At 40.3% G+C, this 9,952-nt stretch overlaps 1 long non-coding RNA gene across 1 annotated transcript; it reads left to right on the top strand.

Moving 5' to 3' along the window:
• Nucleotides 1-3,165: 3,165 nt before the first annotated feature.
• On the top strand, nucleotides 3,166-8,694 carry LOC141578376 (uncharacterized). The gene is made up of 3 exons (XR_012508735.1): nucleotides 3,166-3,316; nucleotides 4,236-4,387; nucleotides 7,340-8,694. It is a non-coding gene; the product is annotated as an uncharacterized LOC141578376 (long non-coding RNA).
• Nucleotides 8,695-9,952: the final 1,258 nt, after the last annotated feature.

Genomic DNA, 9,952 nt, shown 5'->3' with positions numbered 1-9,952 from the left:
AAGGCCTGAACTCCTGAGATGCTTCTTCTTTAATTTTTGTAAACAATATTTCAAATTCTCATCCATTATCAGCCCTGGTGATTGACTTCCAGCTGCCAAGGGAAGTGTCTGCTTTCCTCTCTTGGGCCTTAATCATCCCCAGTCGGTGCCTTTTCTCTCTTCAGCCTGCCTCACCACCTCCAGAATTGTTCTTACCACTCCCAGAGTTGTCCGTGTCAGCAGGGTCCTAGAACTCCTGCAGCGCTGCCTTGTTCTTGGGGAGATTCTTATTTCCTGAAGTTCAGAAGAATTAGAATTTTTCACCTGATTTCCCTGAGAAGGTGTGGTTCATTCTCAGACTTCTGAAGGTCTCAGTTTTGCTGCTATTAAAGATCAATCAATCTTCTGACTCTTCAAAGTCCCAGCAGTGTGAGGCTGAAGTGAAGGGATTTACAGGAAAGAATTTTTATTCTTCGAGGCAGTATGGTGTAGTAAACAGTGCAGAATGAGGACTGGAATCCTGGATTGGCCGTGCTTTATAAAGGCTGCATGTAAAGCCATTTGCACGTGGCTGGCCATCTGTAACTGGAATTAACACTGGTGATGATGATGTGAGTGTTTCACTCCACGTGAATGAATAAGGAAACAGATATGCCCTGAGGACTGTGCTGGGTGTTCTATAGATGTTAATTGACGTTCACTCCATATAGTAAGCATCATACCTTCATTTAAAGACAAAGCCAGAGAGGCTAAATAACTTGTTCAAGAATTCAAAGCTTCTAAAGCGCAGGGCTAGTCCACAAGCCATGCTCCTCCTCACGTGAGCTGGTGTTCCTTTCCTAGATATGTACAATAAAACTTTTTTTTAGGGGAGGGTATAGCTCAGTGGTAGAGTGCGTGTCTAGCAGGCAAAAGGTCCTGGGTTCAATCCCCAGCAACTCCATTAAAAATAAATAAACCTAAATACTTGCCCCCCTCCAAATAAAAATAAAAAATTAAATTAAAAAATCCTTTTTCTAGGGAAGTAAGCAATGTTTTGATGACGTTCTGAGCCGTGAGTTAAATAGGTTCATTCTTTCTGCTTTCTATTCCTTTTTCAGTCTATTTGCATTTGGATTTTAAGAGTAGCTTTGCTGAGCAACAATACAAAAGATGGCTTGTTAGGAGGATGCATTTACTAGCAGGGTTTGGGTATCTGAAGAATTAATAGGAAAGTCCTCATGAGAAACCTTTGATCTGCAGTTCTGTACAAACGGACTGTCAGGATGGGGAAGTGCTTTGCCGATCTTCTCCGTAGCCTTGAATGTTCCACTGTCTGTTATGTATTTTTCTCAGTGTGTACTTCAGCCCTAAAGAAACCTTCCTATTTTCTTTATCCTCTGTATTCATCTTTCCGCCTATGAAACATATCAGGTCCTTAATTTCTTTCTCCATTGCTAAGCTGGAATCTAGACAGCTTATTTCTCTTATCTCTTTCTAACTCCATGGTGGTAGATTTTCTCGTTTCTTATCTCTTTTTTTTGAGAAATATGACTTGTAGGATAGGTTTTGGGGTAGAAGGAAGGAAGATAAGGCAGCCTTGGGGGAAAAGCAGCCTTGCCTTTTGGTAAACTACCCGTGTGGGCAGCTGCATGCCTGACAGTGGCCTTGACTCTAAACTGGACCAGCGGTCATCACGGCCTCATGAGGGCCGTTTGAGGGAGTCACTTGTGTGATGCTGCTGTTCACTGTGGACGTGTTTTCATTTACTCTTTCTCAACAACATCTTCCTTCCTTTTAGATGATCTAGCCATGTTGTTTGGGCTAAAGGATGAACATTTAACATTTTTGTCCTTCCTATTGTGAAAGTTTAACTTTCAGTGCAACTTGGTGTATCTGTCCGAAAAACTTTTACTGGCCTGCTGGGTACATAGCATGGGGTGAGATGGGTGTGGCATAGAGGGATGGTCCCAGTCTATTTTGGGTCGGATTGCCAGTGAAAGCACAGGATGCTGAATTAAATTTGAATTTTTAAAAATTGAAGTGTACTTGATTTATAATGTTAGTTTCAGATGTACAGGAAAGTCATTCAGTTATACATATACATACATTTATCTATATTTTTTCTTTTCATATTTTTTCCACTACATGATATTACAAGAATTGAATATAGTTCCCTGTGCTAAACAGTAGGTCTTTGTTGTTTATTTTATATATAGTAACGTGTGTCTGTTAATCCCCAACCCCTAATTTATCCCTCCCCACCCTTTCCCTTTTGGTAACCGTAGTTTGTTTTCTATGTCTGTGAGTCTGTTTTTGGTTTTAAATACAACTTATATGATTTCTTTAGATTCCACATATTAAATCTGAATTTCAGATAGACAACAAATACTTTTTTAAGTATAATGTGTCCCATACAAAATTTGGGACATACTTATACTAGAAAGTTATTTACTATTTATCTGAAATTTAAATTTAACAGATATTCTGTATTATAATTCACTAGACCTGATCACCTTAATTGTGGGAAACTGACATATAAATAAATCATCATCTGACAGTGGGATGAATGTTACAACTGGGATGCTCTAAACATTCCAGCAGTTACCTCTGGTGTTTGCAGAGGAGAAATTCTGGCAGGGAACGGAGAGGCAGCCTGGCAATAGGGTATGTTTCCAGGTTGATGAGTCAGAGAGCTAGGATTGTCACAGTCTGATCCTGGAGGGATAGGGGAAACCAAACAGTGTTGTGAAGGCACTGTGTAATCCCATATATAGATTAATTATAACCCTTTCTGCTCTAGCTCCCACCACCAAAGACAAGCCTTGAGAAAACCTGGTGCTGACATGTAGGGTGCCTGCTGGGTCACATATTCAACTGGCAGTTTAGTTTCCATGTCCTCTGTCTCTGGCTATCGAAAAAAATGATGAACAAATATTTATGTGTTTAATAACTATGGTGCTGACAATACTGTATTTTTGGTGCTCCAGGAAGAATGGAGGGAAAGGCAAGGGACTAATGGTACAAAATAGTTAAACAGATTCCTGCCCTTAATCAGTCTGGGGTGTGTGTGTGTGTGTGTGTGTGTGTGTGTGGCGGGAGCGGAGGGTGGGCGGAAGTAGGGGTTGGGGCTGGGAGAACCAGGACCAAATACTAAAGAGCTGTGTTATTTTAAGCAATGTTAAAAGAACCAAAGTCCATCACATCTAAAGACCTGGAATTTGTTTGCACAGGATTTGACTTCGATACCTCAGTGTTAAGGACCTTCAGTAGGTTTCATTTAGCAAAGTTGCCTGGAGAAGAGGAATTGGAGTTCAGGCTTAAAGGTCGGGTGAGTGAAGGCAGAGGAGGAAAAAAGGTACTACCCACAGGGAGAATCAGAAATTCAACCACATATTTTAGTCACTGTGAGCTCGTGTGTGTTTGTGCGCGTGTGTGCGCGCGCGCGCGCGTGTGTGTGTGTGTGTGTGTGTTAGGAGGATCAGTGGGGCAGGCTTCTGTGAAGGTGAGAAGGTGAGGATATCCAAGATGACTCCCAGATTGGAGGTGGAAAGGTTATTTGTTAACTGGTTAGATTTCAGACTCAAGGAGAAAGCTAAAGGAATTCATCTCACTAAACAAAAAAACTGATAAATGGAGATTTCTGGGTCACGTTGGTAAAAGGAGAGCAAAGCAGTGACTTGAATTGAGATAATATCTTGGCTAACACAGGAGCTGTCCCACTTTTGACTCAATTACTCAAGAATTCAGAAAATTGTTTCACAGAGGTTCTGTTCTTGCAATCATATTCTGCCAGAGGCTTTCAGCAGGTGGTATATTGGGAAAAATATTTACATAGAAGAAGGTAAAGAGTCACTTTATTTTCCTCCTAATCCACGTTATATGTTAATTGCCTTATGGAAAAATCCTTTTTGCCTGGCCCTCTTTCTTGCATGGCAATATAGATCATGAGTGCTGGAAACTAAACTGCAGTCTTCTGTCGCAGCAGGAAAATGCATTATTGTTGGGTTGGTTATTTTATTAAAGATTTCTGCAGTGGCTGAATATCTTTATCTAAAATCCTAGAAAAGCCTCAGGCCAGGATCCTACAAAATGTGAATTATTTACCTGGAATCTCTTTAGTTTACTCTCTTTTGCTTCTTTTCTTTCTCACTTTTCTTATCCTGCTAGTTATTTTCGTGTGGCTTTGGATACTCAATAATTTCTACCAATCTACTACTTTTAATTCAATACAGAGAGGGAACTTGTTTAACTTTTTTTCTCTTTGTGGAAATCAGGAAGGGTAGAAGATTTTCACCTGCATACTCTTTTTTCCTGACTTGAGAGGGAACGATGGTCCTAAATTCCCAGGAGAAGGTAATTTGGAGCATCTGGACTTGAAGAAGTGTTCCAATGGAGATGTCTTCTCTGCTTGTTGATTTCCCTTCTTGTAAGTGACCTCTTTATTGCAGAACCACAGACCTTGAAAGGGTCTCCAGAGAATCTGTTGGGATGGCTTGTTGCCTCAGGTGGGCACAGACCCCAGGAGTGGTGTGAAGTTAGATTCTCGGCCTGAACAACCACCCCAGGAAAGGCTCCAAAAAATTTGTTATTGTTCATAAATTTCAAAAGCTCTGTTAGAGGTGGTCTGCTAACTTTTGCTGTCAACTTTTATAGCCGGTTACTAAATCACCCTTAAAAGCTCGTCACAGATCCATTTCTAGAGATCCAACACGGTGGTTGTTTTTAATCACGTTCTACTTTTTGATATACACTTAAAGTACATAAAACCATATATTCATGTTTCCAAAGAGTTGCATCTTTATTAGAGTTAAAGTTGCACATATACATTTTTCTATAGCTTTCTTAGTGTTTACTACAAAGCTTGAATTTACACAGGCAGAGCACCTGTAAAGGAACCACTGTTGGGTAATTCAAGCTTAGAAGCACTTCACTTGACAAACACAAATAATTGAGGAGAAACGACTTGGGGGAACTTGTAGTTCCTAGAAAATGTCTTTAAATCTTTTTTTAAAAATAAGGAAATAGTTCTCTGTGTCCAATATGATTATAGAAAAAAAAAAATGATGTTGGCCTCCAGCCTCCCTAGCCTCCTCTCCTCTGGGCAGATTCTGGAGACTCTCTGGAAAGGGTCCTGCCAGCAGTCATTTACATCATAGTGTAAATAAGGAGAAATACAAGAGCTGCTTTATGGGGCTGTTGCTATTTCAAGCCTTTCTGTTTGTGGAATGTTTAGGCATTTCTGGTGTCTCTGAGCAAATGAAGGAAGTGCTCTGGGGGCTGGGGACTCTGGAAATCCCATCCCACAACTGGCCTTGCTTTCCCCTTTCTTTTCTTCTACTTTAAGCCAGGAAGGGAGCACTATTTGTTGAGCCCTACTTACTAACTCAAAGAATCTCAAAGCTATTTCTTTCTCTGTAGCCATAGTCTGGGCGTGTGTGTACTGTTACCTACATGGCAGGCACACTGAGTTAACTCGATGGACTCACGGTGGTCCCGGGGAGAATAAGTATTATCACCCCACGTACAGATGAGGAAATTGAGGCATGAAGAGGTTAATTAACTTGTCCAAGGCCAAGTGGGTGGAGCTACAAGTGGGTGGAGCTACACATGGGTGGAGCCAGGTTCCGACCCGACAGCCTGTAGCTCTCCTGAACACTTGGCATTGCTCCCTGTGTTCTGGTAGCTGACTACTCTGATACTTTAGTTTTTGCTCACAAGTGTTATTTTTATTATGTTGCATGATTTCCATCATTTTAAAAGTGTTTTTCACCCCAACCAAATATCATCCTATAGTGAGTATATAGTCTAGAATAGCCAAAGGATTAGTCCTCAGCCCTTGTATGTCAACTCCCATTACTAGAGCCTCGGTCATTGATTGAATTTTTCTCATGCGGAAGCCTGAGTTCTATTGACTAGAAACAGATGACAGATCCAATTTTTAACTTTTCAGAAAAGGCATTTCATATCCCACTGTTAGTTTGTGACCCATGACGACCCTGTCTGCCCAATCTGGTCTTGTTATTTTTAGTTTTGCTTCATATCTCCAAACCTTGTATGGTGGTCTTGGCATTTGTGGACATTATAGTAGTGAGATTTTGTGTGTGTGTGTGTGAGTGACCCAAATAGGTAGTCATTTGTTATTTTACTGAAGCAAATATTTGAGTTTCAGAGACTGCAAGGCTGGAGTCCAGAACCAGTTATGTAGGAAATGCCTGTCCTGTCCTAGAACCATACACCAGTGGGGTTTTGTTTGTCTAAAGGAGTATTTGCAAATTTGGGACTTTGAGAAGGTCTCAACAATCATCCCTCACTAATATTATAAGATACTGTACTGAAATCACAGTTTCAAGTCTATTTTGTTTTTAATGGTCTATTTTTCTAATATTTACCATTTTTTGTTATTGTTTTTGTATGAGTAAATTTTACTGAAGTAGAGTATGTTAATATGAGCAGGATGCTATAACAAAATACTGTAGACTGCTGGCTTAAACAACAAACATTTATTTCTCATAATTCTGAGGGCTTGGAAGTCCAAGATCAAGGCACTGACTCATTCAGTTCCTGGTGAAAGCCCTCTTCTTAGCTTGTAGATAGCCACCCTCTTACTATGTCCTTACATGGTAGCGAGAGAGCACGTCCAAGCTCTCTGGTATCTCTTCTTATAAGAGCACTAATCTCATCACAAGGGCCCCATCCACATGAATTCATCTAAGTCTAAGCACTTCCCAAAGGCCCCATCTCTAAGTTCCAGCACATATGGGGTTAGGACTTCAGCATATGAATTTAGGGGGACACAGTTCAATCCATAGCATATAACATACCACACTATCATAGGTACATAATTATAAGTAAATAAATCATAAGTACGCAACTCAAAATATTTTCACCAAGTGGCCAGGCCTGTGTAACCAGTGTCTAGATCAAGAAACAGAGTATCACCAGCACTTCTCCTGCCTTAAGGGTAGCATTATCCTGACCTCTGATGCCATCAATTAGTTTTGCCTGTTTTTGAACTTTTAATTACTCAGTGAAGACTATTCATAGCAGCACTCTTCACAATAGCCTAACAGTAGAAGTAACTGGGTGGACATATGTACCCATTGGCTACAGACCTGGATGTAGGATCACTGAGATGTCAAGTATTTGTATGCTCAGCTCTACTGCCAAACAATTTTCCAAACTGGTCGAACCAATTTACATCCCCATCAGTATGAGAGTTCTTATTGGTCCTTATCCTCAGCAACATTTCAGACTGTCAGTCTTTTTCATTCTAGCCATTCTGGTGGGGCATATAATGGTATCATATATGGTTTTAATTTGTCGTTCCCTGATGGCCAATGAAGTTGAGCATCTTTTCTTATTTTTTTTTTTATTACAGTTGCTTTTAATTAGGATTCCATGACTTTTGAGCAGCCCAACTCAACTTGTGTCATCTGAAGGACTAAGGTGAGTAATTTTAATTCCAGCTTTCATTTTGATGATACTCTATGGTGCTTGCACTAGCACTAATCCACCGATAATTAGGTTTTGAGCCTGGCTTTTGACCATTTAGGTGCTAAACCATATCTTGATAGGTAATTGCTAAGAATATCATGTAGACCAGAACTGAATTTCTTGAGAAAATTAGCTGTAATTTTGCTTTATCCACATACCATGTAGATCAATACTGTGGTTGAGTAGCTATATTGGTCCTCCCATCCTGGTTTTTCATGGAGGCATGTAAGGTTATTTGAACCTGGTGCTTCTCTGGGTGCCTTTTAAGTAGATAGTTGGATCATTTTTCCTAGTGTTCTACAGGAGTCATTGTTGGGGAGATGAGTTTATAATTGTCATGTTTCTTCCAATCTTCCCTGGAACTGTCAGGGCAGGAAGACAGTTGATAGAAGCCTAGAGCATTAACTGCTTTTACTGTTGCCATTGCCTGCATCCTTCCTCTAAAATAGTTCTTTCTCCTTTTCGTTGTGTCTCTTTGAAAGTCCCGAGTTTTTCAGATGACCAGCATCCTCTTGGTGTGGTCAGTTTTCTGTGGTGGACCAACAGAGTTGATTATGAAATTCAAAGCAAAGATGCTAACTCATGTCAGATGTGGCCTCGGGTGTCTGCATGGCAATCCCATGGAGTGATGTCTAACTTTCTTCCCAAAAGAAGCCACCCTAAAAACATATTTTCCAGGGAAATTTGAGTTAATTTGAAAATGACACATTGGAATCACCTTGGACTTTGGAAATTACATGTTCAAACCTGTAAAGTTGTCTTCCTTAAAAAATGTGTCATTTTTCAATGCTTTATATTTGGAATATCACTTATTAAAAATACTGGTCTTAATGTATTTTCGTAAGTTGCAAGTTTAGACTTCTCTTTGAGTTTTGTGTTTAGGTTTGTTATCACAGAGTCCATGTTTTTAACTTTTGGGAGAAAACAACAAATTGAACAACCCAATGTCTTCCTTTGAGGTAGCTTTTTGGATGTCTGGGATTTGAACCTGTACTTCACTTTGATTAGAAGTGTGTTCTTCTGTTCTCTATTAACCAAGCACCAGATAATTATTAGGCACATCTTCTAGGGGTGAGTGAGTTTCTAGGGGTGGCTGATTCGTTTTGGGGGTCCCCCGCTGAGATGGTCATTAAGAAGTGCCAGCCAGTGAGGAACTGCTCTGTTTGGCATGGAATCAAGATCGCTTTATTTCTCTTGGACCAAAAAACTAAAACCACACATGTGGTGTATACAAACACACATACACACACACCAAAAACAACAATAAAGAGAGGAGTCTGCCTGCCACGCAGTCTAGACTTGGCTCAACTGCTTCTCCATAAACTCCATGCCCTAGAAGCCATCCATCACCCTCGGATTCTCTTGACCTATCTTGGTTCCACGGAAGACAGTAGGTTTGCTATTAGAGCTCAGTTTGATCTCCTGTTACTAACTCACTCCTGTGGTTAATTTTGATTGTCCTGCTGGTTGGGGTACTTGTGCCCAGCTGCGGTAGTCACATGCTTGTCCGAGGCATGCAAAAACTCGGCATTTAGTGGTGGTTTCCACTGTGGATTCAGAGAGCTGAGACTTCTTAGGGAAATAATTCTCAAGCAACAGACAACTTTTGTGAGATGACTAAAGATGGCAATTTAGATGTTTATGAGCTCCTGTAAATCTTTCCTGCATTGTGCTTTGAAAAAATGTTTTCAGATTTTCTTCCTTCCCATAGCTCCTTAAATACTTGGAAATAATTGATTTTAGATGATTAAACATAACTTCTCTGACTAATTTATTTAGAGGGTGTCTAAATAAATCACATATTTCACTTTCAAAGAAATAAAACAAAATTTACATTTTGAAGTACTTTGTCATTAGCCAAAACAATAGTCTTCTTGGGTTACATTTTTTCTCACTCTAGACTACACTGAAAATTTCCACTTGGAAATTCACACAGTTTCCTTTCAGAGCAGTTTATCAGTAGGCAGAAGGTAAGAAGACAACAAGTTAGCTTATGCTGGGAGCGCCTCTCAGTTCCTGTTGGCGGTGGGGGGGTTGGTGTGGGGGTTACTGGTTAAACCATGGCCTCTTGATGGTGGGTCTCAAACTCCTGTGTGCATGAAAAGTACCTGGTATATAAAATATAAATCGTGGGTCTCACCTCTAGAGATTCTGATTTAGTAGGTTTGGGGTGGGCCTTGGCAATCTACATTTTTTAGCAAGCACCCCAATAACTCCAATGTGCATGGTTGAAGACCACATGATGTGGAACACTGACCTAGGGCCTCTTCTCAGAACACGATGTATGGTTCCTGAAGCCGGTGAGAAGACTGGCCATTGTGAATGACATTAACATTGTACTGAAGAGAAAAAATGTCTTTTTAGATCTAAAGTTGTAAAATGTGTTTCTTAGGTGGATTCCTAGGAGGAAAGCCTGACACCAACATTGGGGTGTGTGATTCATTGGACTGGTCTCAGGAAAAAGAGAATAAGGGAAGTAGGGTGGGGTAAGGCAAGG

Source organism: Camelus bactrianus, chromosome 8 (genome assembly GCF_048773025.1).
Source record: "Camelus bactrianus isolate YW-2024 breed Bactrian camel chromosome 8, ASM4877302v1, whole genome shotgun sequence".
NCBI lineage: Eukaryota > Metazoa > Chordata > Mammalia > Artiodactyla > Camelidae > Camelus > Camelus bactrianus.
Note: the sequence above shows the minus strand (reverse complement) of the source record. Positions and strands in the feature narration are given on the sequence as shown.